The 23043-nt window shown below is 39.2% G+C and overlaps 1 protein-coding gene and 1 pseudogene across 1 annotated transcript in view; one reads left to right on the forward strand and one right to left on the reverse strand.

The window, feature by feature from the left end:
- Positions 1-23043, forward strand: part of MAPKAPK3 (MAPK activated protein kinase 3) — a 109997-nt gene that overhangs the window by 75253 nt on the left and 11701 nt on the right. The gene's annotated exons all lie outside the window — the stretch shown is intronic.
- On the reverse strand, positions 941-13650 carry LOC134390101 (AP-2 complex subunit mu-like; annotated as a pseudogene).

A 23043-nucleotide genomic window follows, 5' to 3' on the forward strand; every position in this document is an offset into this window, starting at 1 on the left:
TGTGGTCGGGATGGGAGACAGACCCATTGCTATCCTCTTCCATCTATCTTCCATACCTCTACCCTTAGCCTTCCAAGTAATCATGGCCAGATCTCTTGTCATGAAGCTTTCCCTCTATGTTTTCTTCTAAGAGTTCTGTAGTTTTAGCTCTTCAATTCATTTTAGGTCTTTGATCCATTTTGAGTTAATTTTTGTAGTGGTGGTCAGTAAGGGTCCAACTTCATTCTTTTGTATGTGGATATTCAGTTTTCCCAGCACCATTTGTTGAAGAGACTGTTTTTTCCCCATTGATTGGTCTTGGCACTCTTGTTGAAAATCATTTGACCATTTGTACAGGGGTTTATTTCTGGGATTTTTATTTGTTTCATTGGTCTATTTGTCTGTCTTTATGCCAGTACTACATTATTTTTTATTACTGTGGCTTTGTAGTAAGTTTTAATATCAGGAAGTTGAGTCCTCCAGCTCCCCCGCAACCCCACAGAATTATTGGATTTATAACTGGATGAAGTCACATGTGTACAAAATGAAGCTCACACTATCCCAAAGCAGAGTAGGGATTGAAGGCTGGGGATTCGTTACTGGTTATTGGCCTTTGGGGGAGCTCTGAGGTGAGGGGCGGCCAACTCTCCCACTCCAGTTTTGTGGCCACAGGGGTAGGGAGGAGAGGGGATATACCTGGCTTTGGTCACAGAACTCAGAGCCTGGTACTAGGCCAGGACAGACACAGATGGATGGAAGAGCAGGAACCCCAGAAACCACCCTGCCAAGGGAACCCAGGGACTACTACACCAGTCCCACTCCTCATGTAGTTGGTGCAGATCTATACTCAGGGGCTGGTGCAAAGGGAAGGAAGCAAAGCAGGAAGGAGGAGGAGACACTGATGTGTGGTGGTAGCTGGGGGGCATCTGGACCTGTGGAGGAGGTTGGGTGGGGAAGTGGGCTAGTGGTGGGTTTCATAAATGCCACTGCGGCCAATGTAGTGCACCCATTTGATGACATCATGGTTGCTGTAGTTCACCTTCGATTTATACACCTTCAAGTAGCATACCTTGAGGCCAGAGGGCGCGAATGGCACCTCAAAGTTCATGGAAATGGGGGTTGAGCCCATTTCTTCTTGTCACTGGTAGGCAGAAGCTCAATCTCTGTGCTGATCTGCAGTTCCTTCATGCCTGCCATGTGCTTGATCTTCCACATGATGGCTTTCTCACTGGCCTTGTACTTGGCTTTCCCCTTCATGCAGATTACCTGCACCCCACTTGTGTTCAGTGGCGTTGGGATCCTCTTCTCAGTCTTCTGATCCAGCAGTGAGGGTTTGAAGTTGGACTTGTTGACCACCTTGACCTCCAGTTTGATGTGTCCCACTTCCTGCACTAGTGTGATCACTCAGAAAGGAAAGATGATGTCCTTGATGGTGCGATACCTCATAAGCTCAAACTCTTCATCTGGTAGGATGAAGCTGATGCTGCGTCAGTCACAGTTGCTGAGTTGCACACAATGCTGGAAGGTGCAGTCATCAATGGCAGTTGATTGCTTCCCACTCTTGATTGTTTCATCAGCAGCGCCTTTGCTCTGCTTTTAAGTGGCAGTCTTGTCATTCATCCCAATCTTGCACTCAGGCATGCCACTCTGGTAGCTCTTCATCACCACCCAGGCCGACACCTGGGCCCTCAAGCACCTGCCTCTGCAGGGACATGAGCAGGTTCACACTCTCCAGCACATCCAGGAAGAGTTTGTTTCGGTGATACTTGATGCCCTCCTGCCCCCAGCTGATCTGCCCAGTCACCTGGCTGGTGATCTGTGACTGCTCTTCTTTTGTCTGATGCTGACTCTTGATTCCCTGTTGGGTGATGAAGGTTTTCAGCACACCTGTCTCAGAGTTCTGAGGGTAGGCAAAGGCTGTGATCTTATCTGGCAGCTTATGTATGAGCACAAAATTGTTCTTGATGTTTTCCTTGCTGATCTTGCCAAAGTAGGCAGCTATTTTGTGATACATCTTATAGAGGCGTTCGAAGACCGTGGCAGAGTTGACATTCTGCTTGGTGACAGCTGCCAGCCACATGTTGGACCACTTAACATGAAAGAAGCTGGTGCTTCTTCATGTTGGTGATTGGGCTGTGCACCTGCTGCTGACCGTGAATAACACTGGCCTGAAAGGCACCCATGTGTTACTCCTGATATAATCTTGGTAGACACCTCCCTCTTGTGATTATAGATGAATAAGTCTCCAATCGTGGCAGCAGCTCAGTCTCTGCGGCCCGTCGCTCTGAGAACAGACCTGGTGTCTGCAGACCCCTGCTCTGCTGGCCAGGCCACTTTTGGGATCCCAGGATGTCCATCTGCCCCCTGTTCGCCTGCCCTCGAGTCCTCCAACTTTATTCTTATTTTTCAAGATTATTTTGGCTATTTGGAGTGCCTCGAGATTTCCACATGCATTTTAGGATAGATTTTTCTATTACTGCAAAGAATGTTGTTGGGATTATAATAAGGATTACAGAGAATCTGTATGTAGATTGTTTTGGGCAATATTGTCATCATAACAATATTAAGTCTTCCAGTCCATGAATATGAGATGTCTTTCCATTTATTGATGTCGTCTTTATTTTTTTTTTCAACAGTGTTTTGTGGTTTTCATTGCACAAGTCTTTCCCCTCTTTGGTTAAGTTAATTCCTAAATATTTTATTTGTTTTGATGCTATTGTAAGTGGATTTTTTTTCTTAATATCTTTTTAGGATTATTCATTGTTGGTGTATAGGTATGTGACTGATTTTTGTGGTTTTTTTTATTGGGCCACTTTGCTGAGTTCTTTGATTAGTTGTAACTTTTTTTCAGTGCAGATTCTTTAGAGTTTTCTGTATATGAGATTATGTCATTAGCACACAGAGATAGTTTTATTTTTTAAAAAATATATACTAAAATATTTATAGATAAAATGAAAATATAAAAGTGATCCTGGTTGAGGACATCCACAGGTACCATTACTACAAGTTTCCATTAAAGTTCTAAAGATTGTACTTCAAGAAGAAGAAAAATGATCCAAGGAAGAAACTAAGGGATATAGATGAACAGCCAGATGAAGAAGATTCCTAGGGCAATGTATGGAGGAAAGCTCTCTCTGGTGTGTCGTCCAGGTACCTACTTGTATTCAGCTGTCCAGAAGCTCCTAATTTTACTTATTCCTAACCAATTTGGATGTCTTTCATTTCTCTTTTCTTGCCTGGCTAGAACTTTCAGTACTGTGTTGAGTAGAAGTGGCAAAAATGGGCGTCCTTCTTTTGTTCTTGATCTTAGTGGAAAAACTTTGTCTCACCATTGTGTGTGTTATCTGTGGATTTTTCATATGTGGCTTTTATTACGTTTAGGTAGTTACCTCCTATTCCTAATTTGCTGCTTTTTTTTTTTTTTTAAATCAGGAAAGGGTATTGAATTTTTTCAAATGGTTTTTCTGTATCAGTTGAGATGATCATGTACTTTTTTTCCTTCATTCTGTTAATTGGTGTATTGTGTTGACTTTTTCATATGTTGAACCATCCTTGTATTCCAGGAATAAATTCTACTTGGTCATGGTGTATAATCCATTTCATATGCTGCTAAATTCTGTTTGATGCAGAAATCCTCAACCAAATACTGGCAATGATTATGATGGATATTGGTCTGTAGTTTTCTTGTAGTGTTTTTTATCTGCCTTTGGTATTAAGGCAATGCTGGCCTCATAGAATGAGTTAGGAAGAGTTTGAGAAGGATTGATGTAGTTCTTCTTTAAATGTTTGATAGAATTTACCACCGAAGACATCAGATCCAGGGTTGTCTTCTTTTTTTTTTTTTTTTTTTGCTGTAGGTATTTAGATTTTCTATTTTTTTGTGATTAAGTCTTGATAGGCTTTTTTATTTTTAGGAATTTGTCCATTTAATCTAGGTTATCCTATTTGTTGGCATATGGTTCATAGTACTTTGTTTTTTAATGCATTTTGATTGCAGTAAAAACACATAATATTTGTCACTTTAACCATTTTTAAGTGTACAGTAATTGTAAATATATTCACATTGTTGTAAAACAGATTTACAGAACTTTTTCATTTTGCGAAACTGAAATTCTACACCCATTAAGCAACAACTCATCTATTTCTCTTCCCCCTAGCCATTGGTAACCACCATTCTATTTTCTGTTTCTATACGAGAAAAAATGTTCATCCATATTGTAGAATGTGACAGCATTTCCTTTGTTTTAGGCCGAATTATATTCCGTTATATATATATGCGACATTTTGTTTATCCATTCATCCATTGATTGACATTTGGGTGTGCAAATATCTCTTTGAGACTCTGCTTCCAATTATTTTGGATATATGTCCAAAAGAGGGGGAGTGTTGGTTCATATGGTGGTTCTATTTTCTTTTTTTGAGGAACCTCTGTGCTATTTTCTGCAGCAATTATACCACACCATTTTATACTCCCTCCAACAGGGCATGAGGGTTCCAGTTTCTCCACATCTTTGTTAACACTTGTTTTTTTGATGTCAGCCATCCTAATGGGTGTAAAATAATATCTCATTGTGACTTTGATTTGCATTTCTGTGATGATTAGATATGTTGAACATCTTTTCATATGCTTGTTGGCCATTTGTATTTTGTCTTTGGAGAAATGTCTATTTAAGTCCTTTGCCCATTTTAAAAACTGGGTTATTTGGTTTTTTGTTGTTGAAGTGTAAGAGTTCTTTGTGTATTACAGATATTAACCCATTTTGAGATGTACAATTTGTAGATATATTCTTCCATTCCTTACGTTGCCTTTTTGCTCTGTTGGCTGTGTCCTTTGATACTTTTTAAGTTTGGGGTAGTCCCATTTGTCTATTTTGGCTTTTGTTTCCTGTGATTTTGGTGTTATATCCAATACGTATTGCAATGCCCAATATTAGGGAGCTCTCCCCCTGTATTTTCTTCTAAGGGTTTTATAGTTTTTGGTCTTATGTTTAGGTCTTTGATCATTTTGCGTTATCTCTTATATATGGTGTAAGGCAAGGGTTCTTTTTTATCCTTTTGCATGTGAATATTTAGTTTTCTCAACATCATTTGTTGAAAAGATTGTCCTTTCCCCATTGAGTGGTCTTGGCACCCTTATTGAAAGTCATTTAACCATATATGTGAAGATTTATTTCTGGTTTCTCTATTTTATTCCATTGGTCTATATGTCTGTTTTTATGTGCCAGTATCACACCTGTATTGATTACTGTAGCTTTGTAATATATTTTGAAATCAGGAAATTTGAGTTCTCTAATTTTTTTTTTTCCAAATCGATTTGGCTTTCTGGGTCTGTTTAGATTCCATTTGAATTTTAGGGTGGATTTTTCTATTTCTGCAAAAAAATGATAATGGGATTTTGATAGTTATATTGAATCTGTAGATTGCTTTGGGTTGTATGAAAATCTTAACAATATTATATCTTCTAATTCATGAACATGGATGTTTTAAAATGCATTTCTGTTTTTAATTTCTTTCAGCAGTGTTTTGTAGTTTTCAGTGTAAAAGTTTTTCACCTCCTTAGTTAGGTTTATTCCTAAGTATCTTATTCTTTTGATGCTATTGTAAGTGGAATTGTTTTCTTAATTTCCTTTTTGGATTATTCATTGTTAGTGTGTAGAAGCATAATTGATATTTGTTTGTTGATTTCGTACCCTGTAACTTTGCTGAATTCATTCACTAGTTCTAACAGGTTTTTTTTTTTTTTGTGTGTGTGTGTGTGTGTGTGTGTGTGTGTATGTAATCTTTAGAGTTTTCTACATACATGATCATGTCATCTGTGAATGGAGATAATTTTACTTCTTCCTTTCAAGTTTGGATGTGTTTTTTTCCCCTTTTCTTGCCTAATTGCTCTGCTTAGGACTTTCAGTCCTATGTTGAATAGAAGTGGCAAGAATGGGCATCTTTGGATTTGTTCCTGATCCTAGAGGGAAATCTTTCAGTCTTTTACCATTGAATATGATGTTAGCTCTGAGCGGTTTATACATGGCCTTTATAATGCTGAGGTAGTTTACTCCTCTTCCTAGTTTGTTGAGTGTTCTTCTCATTATAGGGTGCTGAATCTTATCCATTGCTTTTCCTTTATCAATTGAGATTGATCATACAGTTTTGTTCTTCATTCTGATAATGTGATGTATTATGTTGATTGTTTTTTATATGTTGAACCATCCTTGTATTCCAGGAATAAATTGTAACTGGTCATGGTGTATACCGTTTTTAAATGTGCTGTTAAATTTGGTTTGCTAGTGGTTTGTTGAGGATTTTTAACACCAGTGCTCATAAATGGAAATTGGTCTGTAGTTTTCTTTTCTTGTAGTGTCTTCAACTTTGTTATCAAGGTAATGCTGGCTTTATAGAATGAGTTCAGAAGGAGTTCCTCTTTCATTTTTTGTATGGAAATCTTTCAGGATTGGTATTAATTCTTCCTTAAATGTTTGGTAGAACTCTACAGTGAAGCCATCTGGTCCTAGGATTTTCTTTGCTGGGAGGTTCTTGATATTGATTCAGTCTCCTTACTCATTATTATTACTTATTATTTATTGGTCTGTTCACATTTTTCATTTCTTCGTAAATGAGTCTTAGTAGTTTTTGTGTTTCTGGGAATTTATCCATTTCTTTCAGATTATCCAATTTGCTGGCTTGTAATTATTCATAGTACTATCTTATAATCCTTTTTTTTCCTGTAGAATTGGTAATGTCCCTACTCCCATTCCTGATTTTAGTACAGATGTACCTTGTTTTATTGGGCTTTACTTTATTGAGCTTCACAAATACTGCATTTTTTACAAGTTCAAAGTTTGTGGCTATTCTGCATCAAGCAAGTCTGTTGGTGCCATTTTCCCAACATTTTTGAGCAATAAAGTATTTTTAAAATTGAGGTATGTACATTTTTTTTTGAAATAATGCTATTGAACACTTAGACTAAAGTACAGTGTAAACATAACATTTATACACACTTAGAAACCAAAAAATTTGTGTGAGTTGCTTTTTTTTATGGTGTTTGTTTTATTATGGTGGTCTGGAACTGAGCCTCCAATATTTCCGAGGTACGCCTGTAATTTGTTTTCTGTCTTTTCTTTGTTGGTCAGTCTAGGGAAAGGTTTATCAGTCTAGCAAAAGGTTTGTCAATTTTGTTGATCTTTTTGAAGAACCAACTTTTGGCTTTGTTGATTTTCTCTATTGTTTTTCTATATTTTATTTATCTAATCTTTATTATTTCCTTACTTTTGCTGGCTTTGGGCTTAATTTGTTCTTTTTCTAGTCCCTTAAATTGTAAAGTTGGCTGTTAATTCAAGATCTTTTCTCTTTTTTAAAAAAAATTTCTTTTATTAAATCATAATTGATCATACATATTTTTTGGGTTCAATGTTGACATATGTTAATCAAATCAATACTACTTTCATATATATTGTTACAAATCATACTTATTCTTTATGCCCCTTTTCCAGTCTCTCTACATCCCCCTCTCCTTCTCCCCTCCTCCCTCTAATTACCCTAGATTTCTTCTCTCTTTTTGAAAGAGCAATGATTACTCTGTTGATTTGTTGTCTAGATGATCTGTCCAAGGCTGAGAGGTGTGTTCAGCTTCCCCAATATTATCGTAGAACAGATGCTTCTTCTGTCACTCTGGAATGAGCTTTGTGGAGAGAGACATCCTCTTCCTTACTTTAGTCCCTGCTGGTGACTGTTCTTTTATCAGTGCACTCCAGTGACTGCTGGATCATCTGCGTGGTGGTTGTGGCGTCTAGTCACTTTCATGGCAGCCGTGGTTACTGTGATGGCTGTGGTGGGCCACCCACATGGGGGTGATGTTTTTAGCATGCTTCATGGTGCTGGCAGTATGCCTGGTTGTGGGAGTGGTCCAGTCCCCAGCTCTATGCCTCAGGACTCTGGGAGGGCCCCAAGGCGCTGGCAGTGAGCCTGGGCCAGAACTTCTAGAATGGGGAACTTTCTCTGGGGACCAGTACTTGAGCTGTGTGGTTTAGCAAAATTGCTGCTTTGCTGCTGGTTCCCTAGAGAAGGCTTTTTGTGCAGCTCAGGTTTTAATGGTTGACTTTATAGGTACTTCAGGCTCTCCAAAGATCTGGTTCCCCCGGTTGTGTAGAAACTCTGATCTGGGTCTGATTCTTTTCATCAAACTGCACCCCACGCAATTCTGTATTCCTGACCAGTCTCTGAGTGTTCCTTCACTGATTGAGGTGCCGGTCAGCTGTCCTTGCTGTGCCCCAGTGTTCCCCTGGTGGGCCTGTTGGCCCCACTGCCTATGCTCCAAACACTTCCCATGGGACAGGCTGTGTGCTAGTCCCTTGCGATGACTCACTGGCCTCTGAGTGCCTCCTTTTTTTCAGTTGTTCTGGCTCCTCACTCCTGTGTGGGTCCATGGGAACTCTGTTAGTGGTCTTGCTGGCCTGGGGACCACCAAGGCCCTCTTCTCCCCTGCTGCCTCCAAGCAACTTCATCTGAAGGGCACAGCTGTGGCTTCTGCTGGCTCCTGCTCCTTGCACTCAGCAGCTCCAGCCTTAAAGTGGCAGTGGCACGAAATGGTCAGAGTGGTTTTTTCTTTCTTTCATTGTGGCTTCTCCTGCCTTCATGAACTCCGTAGGTCTCTCCTTCTCTTCCCCTGAGCTCTGGTGGCCCCAGCTTGGTTGTTGTTGCTTTTACATAGTTGAAAATTGGTTGATTTGTGGGAGAGAGTGACACTGGGGACCGTCTATTCCGCCATGTTGACCAGTAGCCTCTTTTTTCTTTTTTAACATAAGCATTTATAGCTATAAATTTTCTTAGCACCGCTTTCTCTGCATTCCACAAGTTTTGGTATGTTGTGCTTTTGTTTTTGTTTATCTTTAAGTATTTTTAAAAAATTTCTTCTTTGACTCATTAGTTGTTTAAAAGTATGTTAATTTTCATTACGTGGTAAATTTCCCAGTTTTCTTTGTTACTGACTTTTAACTTCATTCTTTTGTGGTTAGAGCAGATACTTGTATGATATCTAGATTTTCTTTTTCTTTATTGAATCATAATTGATTGTACATATTTTTGGGATTCAATACTGACATATGTTGATCAAATTAATATTACTAGTATGTATATTGTTACAAATTGTACTTATTTATGCCCCTTGTCTAATCTCTCCCCACCCCCCCCTCCCACCACTGATAACCCTAGATTTCTTCTCTCCCTCTGAAAGAGTAATGGTTACTATGTTGATTTGTTGTCTGGATGATCTGTCCAGTGCTGAAAGGTGTGTTCAGGTCCCCCAATATTATCATAGAGCAGTTGCTTCTTCTGTCACTCTGGAATGGGCTTTGTGGAGAGAGACACCTTCTTTTCTTTGGTCTCTGCTGGTGACTTTCCTTGTGTCAGTGCACTGCAGTGGCTGATGAACCAGCTGTGTGGTGGTTGTGATGTCTAGCCACTTTTGCGGCAGCTGAGGTTACTGTGGTGGCTGTGGTGGTCCACCCACATGGAAGTGATGTTTTTGTCATGCTCCTTGGCACTAGGGTGTGCCTGGTTGTGGGTGGGGTTTTTTGGTCCCCAGCTCTATGCCACGGGCCCCGAGGCACTGGTGTTGTGACTGGTTGTGGGTGCGGATGTCCGGTCCCTGGCTCCATGTCCAAAGTCCCCTGGCGGTGTGCCTGGGCCAGAACTAATTTTTTGTCCTTTGCTTACTTATTTTTTATTTTTTTAAATTTTATTTTGTCGATATACATTGTGGTTGATTATTGTTGCCCCTTACCAAAACCTCCCTCCTTCCTCCCTCTCCTCCCTCCCCCCCAACAATGTCCTTTCTGTTTGCTTGTCATATCAACTTCAAGTAATGGTGGTTGTTATATCTTCTCCAGCCCTCACGTATTTTTTTTTTTTTTTTTTTGTGTGTGTGTGTGTGTGTGTGTGAATTTATTTATTTATTTTTAGCTCCCACCAATAAGTGAGAACATGTGGTATTTCTCTTTCTGTGCCTGACTCGTTTCGCTTAATATAATTCTCTCAAGGTCCATCCATGTTGTTATGCCATCCATACTGCAAATGGCAGTATTTCATTCATTTTTATAGCTGAGTAGTATTCCATTGTGTAGATGTATCACATTTTCGGTATCCACTCATCCGATAATGGACATTTGGGCTGGTTCCAACTCTTGGCTATTGTAAAGAGTGCTGCGATGAACATTGGGGAACAGGTATACCTTCGACTTGATGATTTCCATTCCTCTGGGTATATTCCCAGCAGTGGGATAGCTGGGTCATATGGTAGATCTATCTGCAATTGTTTGAGGAACCTCCATACCATTTTCCATAGAGGCTGCACCATTTTGCAGTCCCACCAACAATGTATGAGAGTTCCTTTTTCTCCGCAACCTCGCCAGCATTTATCGTTCAGAGTCTTTTGGATTTTAGCCATCCTAACTGGGGTTAGATGGTATCTCAGTGTAGTTTTGATTTGCATTTCCCGGATGCTAAGAGATGTTGAGCATTTTTTCATATGTCTGTTGGCCATTTGGATATCTTCCTTAGAGAAATGCCTACTTAGCTCTTTTGCCCATTTTTTAATTGGGTTGCTTGTTTTCTTCTTGTAGAGTTTTTTGAGTTCCTTATATATTCTGGATATTAATCCTTTGTCAGATGTATATTTTGCAAATAATTTCTCCCACTCTGTTGGTTGTCTTTTAACTCTGTTAATTGTTTTTTTGGCTGTGCAGAAGCTCTTTAGTTTGATATAATCCCATTTGTTTATTTTTCCTTTAGTTGCCCGTGCTTTTGGGGTCGTATTCATGAGGTCTGTGTCCAGTCCTGTTTCCTGAAGTGTCTCCCCTATGTTTTCTTTAAGAAGTTTTATTGTTTCAGGGTGTGTATTTAATTCTTTTGTCCATTTTGAGTTGACTTTAGTGTATGGTGAAAGGTGTGGGTCTAGTTTCATTCTCCTACATATTGATATCCACTTCTTCCAGCACCATTTGCTAAAGAGGCAGTCTCTTCCCCAGTGTAAGACTTGTTATTGAAAGGTGTTGATTTATTCCTAGCATTTTATTGGTTGTTTGGTTGTCTTAGGTGTCTTTTGTTCCTTGCTTTCTGATTTACTGTTTGGTTTCTGTGTTTGTTGGTTCCTTAGGTTGTAGATAGCGTTTTTGTTTGTTTGTTTTCTCTTCATGAATGCCATTTTTATTATACTAGTGGGTTTTGATTTTTCTTGGGTTTTTATGGCAGTGGTAGTTATTTTTCAGGAACCAAACCAAGTACTCCCTTGAGGATTTCTTGTAAGGGTGGTCATATGGTACTGAACTCCCGCAGTTTTTGTTTGTCTGAGAAGTATACTATTTGCCCTTCATTTCGGAAGGATAGCCTTGCTGGGTAGAGTATTATTTTCTGGCAATCTTTCTCGTTCCGTATTTTGAGTATATCATCCCATTCCTTTCTAGCTTTTAGGGTTTGTGATGAAAAGTCTGAAGTTAGCCTGATTGGGGCTCCCTTATAGGTGATTTGACGCTTCTCTCTTACAGCTTTTTTTTTCTTTTTCTTTTTCTTTTTTTTTTGTCGTTTTTTCGTGACCGGCACTCAGCCAGTGAGTGCACCAGTCATTCCTATATAGGATCCGAACCCGCGGCGGGAGCGTCGCTGCGCTCCCAGCGCAGCACTCTACCGAGTGCGCCACGGGCTCGGCCCCTCTCACAGCTTTTAAGATTCTCTCTTTGTCTCTTGAGTTTTGCCAATTTGACTATAACATGTCTTGGAGAAGGCCTTTTTGGGTTGAGTATGTTTGGAAATCTTTGAGCTTCCTGGATCTGAAGATCTGTGATTTTTCCTATACCTGGGAAGTTTTCTGTCATTATTTTGTTGAATATGTTTTCAATGCAATCTCCGTTTTCCTCCCCTTCTGGAATACCCATGACTCGGATATTTGAGTGTCTGATATCTCTCTCAGATTTTCTTCAATGTCTTTGATTCTTTTTTCTTTTTTTTTGTCTGCTTGTGTTATTTCAAACAGCCCATCTTCATGTTCAGAGGTTCTCTCTTCAACTTTGACAAGCCTGCTCGTTAAACTCTCTGTTGTGTTTTTTACTTCGCTGAATAACTTCTTCAGTTTAGCAAGTTCTGCTACATTTTTTTCAGGACATTGATTTCCTTGTACATTTCCTCTTTCAGGTTCTGTATACTTTTCCTCATTTCATCATGATGTCTAGCTGAGTTTTCTTGTATCTCATTCAGTTTCCTTAGAATTATCACTAGAAATTCCTTGCCAGTCATTTCAAGGGCTTCTTGTTCTATAGGATCTAGAGTTTGAGATTTATTAACTTTTGGTGGTGTACTTTCTTGATTTTTCATATTTCTGGTATCTTTTCTTTGATGTTTATTCATTGTGGCAGGGGGTTTCACAGTCCACTGGTTTGAGACTATTGACTAACTGAACTGTTGCTGTGGTTGCCAATTTGGTATGGCTACCTCCGTGTGTGCTCAGTTGGCCTCTAGTGCCTTGTGTGTGTGGTTTCCTCGGGTCTTGGGCCTCTCCGGGGAGCCACCTCTCTGGTCAGCTTGGACTCTGCTGGGCTGCTGGATCACGGGTCGGTACCGCAGGGTGTGTAGTCTCTGCTGAGCTTCCACTTCCTGTGCAGGACTTATCCCTGTTCCGTGTGCTCTGGCCCGGGCTGCTGGATGACGCAGTGGCGACCCCACAGTGTGTGTGGTTTTTGTCAAGTCTTCGCCTCCCTAGCCAGCGTCTCCCCACTCTGTGCGCACTGGGCTGGGCTGGGACGTGTCTTCTGCAACCCTTGTCTATCACCTGGGCCTTCAAGACCCTGCTCGGTACTGCCTCGCCCAGGAAATCTACCAGGTTTCTGGTAGGCACTGACTACCGGTCGCTCTGGGTGCCTTTGTAGCACTGTGTAGATCTTTCTGGGGACTTATCACTTTCCTCCTGGTATCATGGTTATTTGTGTACTTGTCTTATCTCCCACACCAGAGTGTGAGCTCCTCGGGGGAGGAGCCCACAGCACACGGTTCACCTTTGAATCCCCCTGGCATGGACCGAGTCCGGTGCCCGCCTGCAGTCAGCTCTCCGGCAGGTTCAAGAGGACTTGGGATCTCTCCGACTACACTATTCCTAACCAGAAATCGGTTAGGCCTTTTTTCGAACTGGTGGCCGTAGAGATGGTATCTGCCTCCCGGTAACAGGGTGCGGTGGAGTGACAGTCAGCACAGCTCGTACTTCCTTGCTCTCCCGACACTGGCCGGGGACGCCACATGTCACCAGCCCCACCAGAGAATCACGGGGGGAGTGGGAGGGGAGGCCAGCGGGCAGGCCCTGGGAAGCCCCGCGCCTGGGCAAGCAAGTGGGAAGGCTCAGTGAGGATCCAAGCCAGGCGAGGAGGACAGGCTTGGACGAGCCGGGCCGGAGCTGCCACCACCTGAGAAAATGGAGGCAGCCCTGGGGCTGGTGAGTGGCCTGGTGGGGCAGGCAGAAGCCTGGCCGGCGTCCAGCCCTCGAGCAGGGCTGGGCCGGGATCACTCACAGGGCTGTGCCTGGTCGGGCGGCTCCCTCTCTGCCTCTGCGTCGTCGCCGTCCCCGTTCTTGGCTGCTGCCACCTCGGGCTGCTCACTTGGTCCCGTGGCGCGGCTCGAGTGCTCCCAGGAATCTTGTTTCATGCCGGCCTGAAACCTCAAATCCTGAATAGGGCAGCTGGCCGCCTTCAGCGCGGCCCCGGCCTCCGGGATCCTGGTAGCGTCACCAGCAGCCCCGGCGCTTGTTCCCTGTTTAGAGACTCACTTTTGCAGCTAAGAAACAGTTCTTTTCCTGCTCCATAGTTCAAAGCTGTTGCCTGTAAATGAGGCAGCCTCTCCTGCCAAGGGCAAAGTGGCGGTCAGCCCCCACGATCGGCCAACAACAGCGGTCCTCCCTTAAGAGATGGCAAGAGGAAGATCTACAAGTTTCCTGGCTGCCTAAGGCCCATTGGCCCCCTTTTCCACCTCAGCTACTCCGTGCCAACCGCCGCAGCCACCGCCATCTTACCAGTGGACTACTGTGCTTACTTCTAAAACGGGAACTTCCTGTGGGAACCAGTACTTGAGCTGTGCGGTTGAGCTAAATTACTACTTTGCTGCTTTTTCCCTAGGGAAAAGTTTTTGTGCAGCTAAGGGTTTAATGGTTGACCTTGTAGGTAATTCCAGTTCTCAAGAGACCCGGTGCACCTGGGTTGTGTAGAAACTCTGATCTGGGCCTCAGTTTTTTCATCAAACTGCACCCGATGCAATTCTGCATTACCGAACAGTCTCTGAGTGGTCCTGCGCTGATTGGGGGGCAGGTCGGCTGTCATTGCTGTGTCCCACTGTTCTCCTGGTGGGCCTGTCTCCACCACTGCCTGTGCTCCAAACACTACCCACAGGACAGGCCCTGTGCTGATCCCTTGATATGACTCACTGACCTCTGAATGGCTCCCCTTTTTCAGTTGTTCTTGCTCCTCACTCCCATGTGGGTCCATTGGAACCCTATTTGTGGTCTTGCTGTCTTGGGGGCCACCAAGGCCCTCTTTTCCCCTGCCACCTCCAACCCAACTCCGTCTGAAGGGCACAGCTGTGGCTTCTGCTGGATCCTGCTCCATGCACTTAGCAGCTCCAATCTTAAAGTGGCTGTGACCCAAAACACTCCGAGCAGTTTTTTCTTTCTCTCATCATGGCTTCTCCCCGCTTCAAGAACTCTATAGGTCTCTCCTCCCCTTCCCCTGAGCTCCAGCAGCCCCATCTTGGCTGTTGTTACATTTTTATAGTTGTAAATTGGTTGGTTTGTGGGAGAGAGTGATGCTGGGGACCATCTATTCCACCATCTTGACCGGAACTCCTAGTTTTTCATATCTATTGAGATTCAATTGTATGACCTAATATTTGGTCTATCTTGGAGAATGGCCTGTGAGCACTTCAGAAGATTGTATATTTTGTTGTTGTTGGGCAGTGTGTTCTGCATATGTCTTTTAGATGTAGTTGGTTTATTGTGTTATTCAAGTTCTCTATTTCCTTCTGTCTGGTTGTTCTATCCATTATTGAGAATGGAATAGTGAAGTCACCAACTATTATTGCAGAACTGTCTATTTCTCTTCTCAATTCTGTCAATTTTTGCTTCATATGTCTTGAGGATTTGTTATTAAGTGCATAAATATGTGTAATTATTACATTTTCTTGCCGTGTTGAACATTCTACTAACATATAATGTCTTTCTTTGTCTCTGTAAATTTTATTTTTTTATTTAAGGTCTATTTTGTGTGATATTATTTAGTATAGCCACCCCTGCTCTCTATTGGTTTCTATTTGCATGAAATATCTTTTTTTCCAGCCTTTCACTTTCACCCTATTTAGGTCTTATGTTTTTGAATCAGAATAGTTTTAAAAAATGTTTTCTGACAATATCTGTCTTTTGATTTGAGAGTTTGGTCATTTACATTTGAAGTAAATACTGATAAGGAGAGACTTTCTTCTGTCATTTTGATACTTGTTTGTTGCTTTTCTCCCCATGGATTTGTTACCCCTCTTCCCCTGGGTGATGGAGCCACAAAGGATTATTCAAAGCCCATCTCTTCTGAGCAGTGAGAAGCCCTGAAGCAGTTAACTTCCCTGGAACCCTCGAGAGAGAGGCATTCCTTCCATTTGGGAAATTAACCCCGAATTGGGGTTGTCTTCCTGCATTTATTTTCCAGCCCAGGAAGTTACAGGAAGAGACATAGGTGAGGTTAAAGTTTTAACAAGTTTAACAATAGAAGCTGGTAACATTCCGTAAAAACAAGTTCGATGACATTCCATTAGGTAATTAAGTTATCCACCAGCAAAAGCTTGATCTTAGCAAACATTCTGTTTTTACAGCAATTTCCCAGTGTCTTTACATATCAATCAGTAACCTGTCTTAGAGCCATCAACCTTGCTGTGTTACAACTCTTTATTTTACAATAGAAACTCAATAGCCTGGGGAAAATTTCCTGTTTTTTGTAAGGTCAATAGTTGAAACTGCAAGGCTTTGGAAATCCAGGCCCTGTGAAGTACATTTGCTTTATGGTATACTCCACACTTGTTTTCTTATATATATCTTTTTTGCCACTCATTTCCAAAATTACTTTTTTGAATTTACTTGGTTTTTTTGTGGTAAAACATTTAAAGTTTCTTCTCATTTTCTTTTGTACATATTGCTGTTTTCTTTGTGGTTAACAATCATATTACATATGACATTGTGAAGTTATAACATTCTAATTTGTATTTATACAAATTTAACTTCAGTAACATACAAAAATTCTGCTCCTATACAGTTCCATTCCCAATTTTTCCAATTATTGATGTTACAGAAGTACATCATTATATATTGTGTCAGAAACCATAGACTAGTAATTGTTTTTAATGCATTAGTCTCATTTAATGTATTTTTAATGCATTAAATTGCGTAGAAAACAAAAAGTAGAGTTACAAACCAAAGTTAAAATAATACTAGCTTTTGTAATTGTTTGTGTATTTACCTTTACCAGTGATCTTTATTTTTCTTATGACCTTGAATTACTGTTTAGTATCTTTTTATTTCAGTCCAAAGGACTACTTTATCATTTCTTGCAGAGCAGTTCTCACATGGGGCACCATTTTGTTTCTTTGCCTCACTCAGGGTGACAGAAATGCAAAAAGGGTTACTCAAAGCCCATTTCTTTTGAGCAGTGAGACACCCTGAAGGGGTTAACTGCTCAGAACCCTCAAGAGAGAGGCATTCCTCCTTTGGGAAATTAACACTAAACTAGGGTTCTGTCTCAATATTTATTCTCCAGGTCAGAAAGTTACAGAAAAATAGGTAGAGTTATGGTTAAGTATAGTCTAACAATAAAAACTGGTAACATCAATAAAATAACAAAGTAGCATTCCATAATGCAATTTGCAAAAGGTTAAGTTGATCCACCAACAAAAGCTTATTCTTAGCAAATACTGTGTTTCCCTACAGCAGTTTCTTCAGTATTTTTACATAACAATAAAGCAACTTTTTAAACATATTAATCAGTAGGTTAACCTGCTTTCAAAGATGTCTGTCCTTGAGCCAGCAACTTTGCTGTATTACAATTTTATATCCACAACAGACACTTTAGCCTGAGGAAAGAAACTTTCCTGTCTTTTGCAAGCTTAACATTTCTATATGTAATTTTTAAAAAGTTAGGCTATACCTGAAACTACAAAGCTTTGGAGGCTAGGCCCTGTGAAATACATTTGCTTTATAAATGTTAGTATACTCCACATCCTATGGCTTTTGTTTATCTGGGAATGTCTTAATTTCTCCCATATTTTTGAAGGGTAGTTTTGCTGGAGATAGGATTTTTGCTGATTTTTTTTTTCCTCAGCACTTTGTATTTATCAACACACTGCCTTCTAGCCTTTAAGGTTTCTGATGAGAAATCTACTGATAACATCATAGAGGTTCCCTTGTATGTGACAAGTTGCTTTCTCTTGATGCTTTCAAGATTCTTTTTTATTTTAATTAATTTTTTATTCATATATACTGATTGTACATATTTATGAGGTACAGAGTTACATTTTAATACATGTATCCAGTGTATGGATATCTAGTCAGGGTAATTAGCATACTCATCATTGCAAAACTTAATTGTTTCTTTATGATGTGAACATTTGATCTCTTTTCTTGTAGTCATTTGATAACATGCAGTAAATCGTTGTTGGTTATAGATTCCTGAGTTGACTGTACACAAATAGAACTTATTTTTTCTATCTAGCTGTAATTTTGTATTCATTAGCCAGCCTCTCACTTTCCCTTCTCCCCACTCCTCTTTCCTGCCACTACTAACTACAATTATTCTCTCTCCTTTTACCAGTTCAACTTATTATTGTTATTAATTAATTATTTTTGGTTTTGTTCTTAGCTCCCACATATGAATGAGAGCATGCAGTATTTCTGTTTCTGTGACTGGCTTATTTCACTTAGTATAATTTTCTCCATGTTCATCCATGCTGCTGCTTATGGCAGAATTTCATCCTTTTTTTATGGCATTTTTTATGGAATTTTACTCCGTTTTGTACATATACCACATTTTCTTTATGCAGTTATTTGCCAATGGACATTTAGGTTGGTTCTACATCTTGGCTGTTGTGAACAGAGCTGTAATAAACATGGTAGTGCAAGTATCCCTTCCACATGGTGATTTCCATTCCTTTGGGTATATACCCAGTAGTGGGATTGCTGGGTCATACAGTTGTTCTGTCTGTATTTGTTTGAGAACCTTCCATAGTATTTTCCAAAATGGCTGTACTAATTTACAGTCCCACCAACAATGTGTGAGGTTCCCCTTTTTCTGCATCCTTGCCAGAATTTATTATTCTCTGCCTTTTTGATAATAGCCAGCCTAACTGGGGTGAGATGATTTTGCAATGTTGTTTTGATTTGCTTTTCCTTGATTAGTGATGCTGAACATTTTTTTCATATACCTGTTGGCCATTTTTATGTCTTCTTTTGAGAAATGCCTATTGTATTAGTCCATTTTGTGTTGCTTATAACAGAATACATAGAACTGAGTGATTTATAAAGAAAATGAAATTTATTGCTTACAGTTTCTGAGGCTGGGAAGTCCAAAGTCCATCTGGTGGTGGTGAAAGTGACCCATTGGTCTCACAATGCAAGATGGTGGAAGCAGTGAGAACAGCAAAGAGAGAAAGACAGACTCTCCTCTTTTGAAGCCCTCTGAACCACGCCCATGACCACCATTTTTAATCTGTTCACTACTGCATGATCCTACAATTGAATCACCTCTTCAAGGCTCTACCTTTCGACTACCATGATAGGATTTGCCACCCTTCAAGCAGTCACCGTGGGGGCTAAGTTTCTAATACATAAAACTTGGGGAACACAGTTCAAGCTCTAATGAGTTCTGGGCGGACATAACTCAATTCACTACACCTATTCAGCTCCTTTGCCCATTTTTAAAACTGAGTTATTTGGGTATTTTTAGTATTCTGTTGTTTGAGTTACATGTATATTCTGGATGTTAGTCCCTTGTTAGATTTGTGGTTTGCAAATATTTTCTTTCATTCTGTAGGTTATCTTTGTGCTCTGTTCATTGTTTCCTTTGATGTACAGAAGCTTTTTAATTTGATAAAATCCCATTTATCTATTTTTGCTTTTGTTGGCTGTGCTTTTGAGATCTTATTCATAAAATCTTTTCCCAGTCCTACGTCTTGGAGCATTTCCCCCATGTTTTGTTCTAGAATGTTTATAGTTTCAGGTCTTACATTTAAGTCTTTTAAACCATTTTGAGTTGGTTATGTATATGGTGAGAGATAGGTGTCTAGTTTCATTCTTCTACACATAGATATCTAATTTTCCCAGAACCATTTATTGAAGAGGCTGTCTTTTCCTCAGTGTATGTTTTTAGCATCTTTGTTAAAGATTGGTTGGCTGTGAGTACATGGGTTGATTTCTATGTTCTCTATTCTATTCCATTGGTCCATGTGTCTGTTTTTATGCCAGTACCATGATGTTTTGGATACTATAGCTTTGTAGTATGTTTTGAGTATCAGGTAGTGTCTACTGATTATTCTTTTTGCTCAGGATTGCTTTGGCTGTTCAAGGTCTTTTGTTGTTCTATATGAATATTAGGATTTTTTTTTCTGTTCCTGTGAAGAATGTCACTGGTATTTTGGTAGAGATTATGTTTTATCTGTAGATTGCTTTGGGTGCTATAGACATTTTCAAACATTAATTCTACCAATCTACAAGCATGGAATATTTTTCTCTCTGTGTGTGTGTGTGTGTGTGTGTGTGTGTGTGTGTGTGTGCATACTCTTTAACTTCCTTCATCAGTTTTCATTGTAGAGATTTTTCACTTCCTTGGTTAAAATTCCTAGGTATTTTTTTGATGGCTATTGTAAATGAATGGGCTTGCTTTCTTCATTTCTTTTACTGCTAGTTTGTTGTTGGTGTATATAGAAACACTACTGGTTTTTGTATAGTGATTTTTTTTTATTGTGCAACTTTACTGAATTTGTTTATCAATTCTAAGAGTTTTTTGGTGGAGCCTTTTAAGTTTTTCTGTATATAAGATCATGTCATCTGAAAACACAAACAGATTAACTTTGTCTTTTCCAATTTGGTTGCCTTTTATTCCTTTCTCTTACCTAATTGCTCTTGCTAGAACTTCTGGTACTACCATAAATAGAAGTGGTGAGAGTAGGCATCCTTGTCTTGTCCCTATTCTTAGAGGAAAAACTTTCAGCTTTTCTCCATTCAAGATGATGTTAGCTGTGGGTTTGTCATATATGACTTTTATTGTGTTGAGATACCTTTCTTCTATACCTAATGCATTGAGAGTTTTTATCATAAAAGGATGTTAAATTTTATGAAATGCGTTTTTTTGTATCTATTTAGATGATCACGTGGGTTTTATCTTTCACTTTGGTGATGTTGTGTGTTACATTTATTGATTTGCATATGGTGAACTATCCTTGCTTTTCTAGTTCCTTGAGGTGTCACGTTAGGTTGTTTATTAGGGATCTTTCAACTTTTTTGATTAAGCATTTATTGCAGTAATCTTTCCTCTTAGTACTTGCTTTTGCAGTATCCCATAGGTTTTGGTATTTTGTGTTATATTTTAATTTGTTTCAATAAATTTTTTGGTTTTTTGCTTTATTTCTTCTTTGACCCATTGGTTATTCAGGAGTGTATTGTTTAATTTCAATGTGTTTATATAGTTTCCAAAGTTTTGCATGTTATTGATTTCTAGTTTTGTTCCATTGTGGTCTGAGAAAATACTTGATATGATTTTAGTCTTTTTAAATTTGTTGAGATTTCTTTTTGGCTTAACATGTGGTCTGTCCTGGGGAATGATCCATGTGCTGATGAGAAGAAAGTGTATTCTACAGTTGTTTGAGGAAATATTCTGTAAATGTTTGTCAAATCCATTTGGTCTAAAGTGCAGTTTAAATCCAATGTTTCCTTACTGGATTTTGTCTAGATGATCTGTCCAGTGCTGAGAGAGGAATGTGAAGTCCCCAAATATTATTGTAGTGGGGTCTGTCTCTCCCTTTAGATCCAATAATAATTGCTTTATATATCTGGGTGCTCTGATGTTGGGAGCATATATATTTATCATTGTTATATCCTTTTGTTGAATTGATCTCTTCATAATTATATAATGTCCTTCTTTGTCTCTTTTTATAGTTTCTGGTTTAAAGTTTATTTTATCTGATATAAGTGTAGCTTCTCCTGCTTGTTTTTGATTTCCATTTGTATGGAATATCTTTTTCCATCCCTCTATGATATCTGTGTGTGTCTTTACTGGTGAGAAGTGAGTTTCTTGTAGGCAACATATAGTTGGGTTTAGTTTTTAAAATCTTTTAGCCAGTTTGTACCTTTGGAGGAATTTAATCCATTTACAATTGGGGTTGTTACTGAAATGTATTGCTTTACTGTGCCATTTTATTACTTTTTAATGATTGTTTTATATTTCTTTTGTTTAAGATTCTTTCTTTTTCCCTCTGACAGTTCTCTTATAATGTGTCTCAGTACGGTATCTTTGTGTTTATCTTGCTTAGAGTTCATTGGGTTTCTTGGAGGTTTATATTGATGTTTTTCATGAAATTTTGGAAGTTTTGGTCATTATTTCTTCAGATAGCTCTCTTTCTCTGTTTCTTCTCCTTTTGGCGTACACACAGTTTATATGTTGGTTTGCTTGATGGTATCCACATGTCTCTTAGTTGCTGTTTTCTTTCCTTCAACTTTTTTCTTTCTGTTCTTCAGACTTGAAAAGTTCAATTTCAAGTTTGCTGGTTTCTTTCTTCTGCCTGCTAAAATCGGTTTTAATACTCTATGTGTTTTAAATAGTTTGTATGAATGCACATTTAGGATTGTTATGTTTTCTTGGTAAATTTATCCTTTCATCATTATGTAACATCTACTTCTATCCCTAGTAATTTTCTTTATTCTGAGATACATTTCATCTGATATAAGTATAGCTTTCCCTTTGATTGTGTGGCATATCTTTTTCAATTCTTTTACTTTTAACCTACCTATATCATATTTGAAGTGAATTTCTTATAGAAATCATCTAGTTGAGTCATGATTTTATCAGTTCTGACAATTTCTGACTTTTGTGTTGGTGTGCTTAGACTGTTTGCTTGTATGTGAGGTCTTCCCTTTTTGTGGTACTCCTTCCAATGAGGGGGAGGCAATTAATCCATCTTGTTTTAATAAGTGAATCTTGATAACACCCCTCAAAATTTATCTGGGAACATGAGACATTTTCTAAAATAGACTGTGTAAGGGATTTGTTTCTATTTTTATTTTGGTTAATTTTGAATTTTGAATATTGAGAGATAATCTGTAAACTTGAACTCATACCATCACTTTTCTTGGAAACATTTCAGGAACTTAAAAATGTTTTTTATTTTGAAGTAAATTACCACATATAGAAAAGGTATAAAAATAATAAAAGGAATTTAGGAATATTCTTCACAGAATCCACAGATGTTAATATTTTACAGTGTTTCATTTTCATTTTCTGTAACTTGTAGACATAATACCCCTTTATGGCTAAATACTTTAATGTGTATTTTCTAAAGATAAAGATATCCTCCTATGTAAACTCAGTGCATTTTTCCAAGTCCAGAAATTAACATTGATACAAAATTGTTCTTTAGGTGTTTTTCACATTTTGCCAGTTATACCACTTGTATCCTTAATAAGAAAAGGAATTTTTGCTTGTTTTCTGTTTCAGGATATAGTGCAGGAGTACCCAGAGCATTTAGTTGTCTTTTTCTTGTCATTAATCTGGAGCAGTTCCTCAGCCTTTGTGTTTCTTGACCTTGGCATTGTTGGAGTAAAGGCCAGTTATTTTGAGTTAGTTTAACATTTCCTCATGATTAAATTTAGGTTTTTCATTTTTACTACGTATACCACAGAAGTGATATGTTCTCAGTGCAGCATATCAGGGGACACATGATAGATACCATTGTCAGATTACTGGTGCTTTTAACTCTGAAGGTAGTATCTTCAGATTCCTTGCCTATAATGTTACTATTTTCCGC

Source organism: Cynocephalus volans, chromosome 11 (assembly GCF_027409185.1).
Source record: "Cynocephalus volans isolate mCynVol1 chromosome 11, mCynVol1.pri, whole genome shotgun sequence".
NCBI lineage: Eukaryota > Metazoa > Chordata > Mammalia > Dermoptera > Cynocephalidae > Cynocephalus > Cynocephalus volans.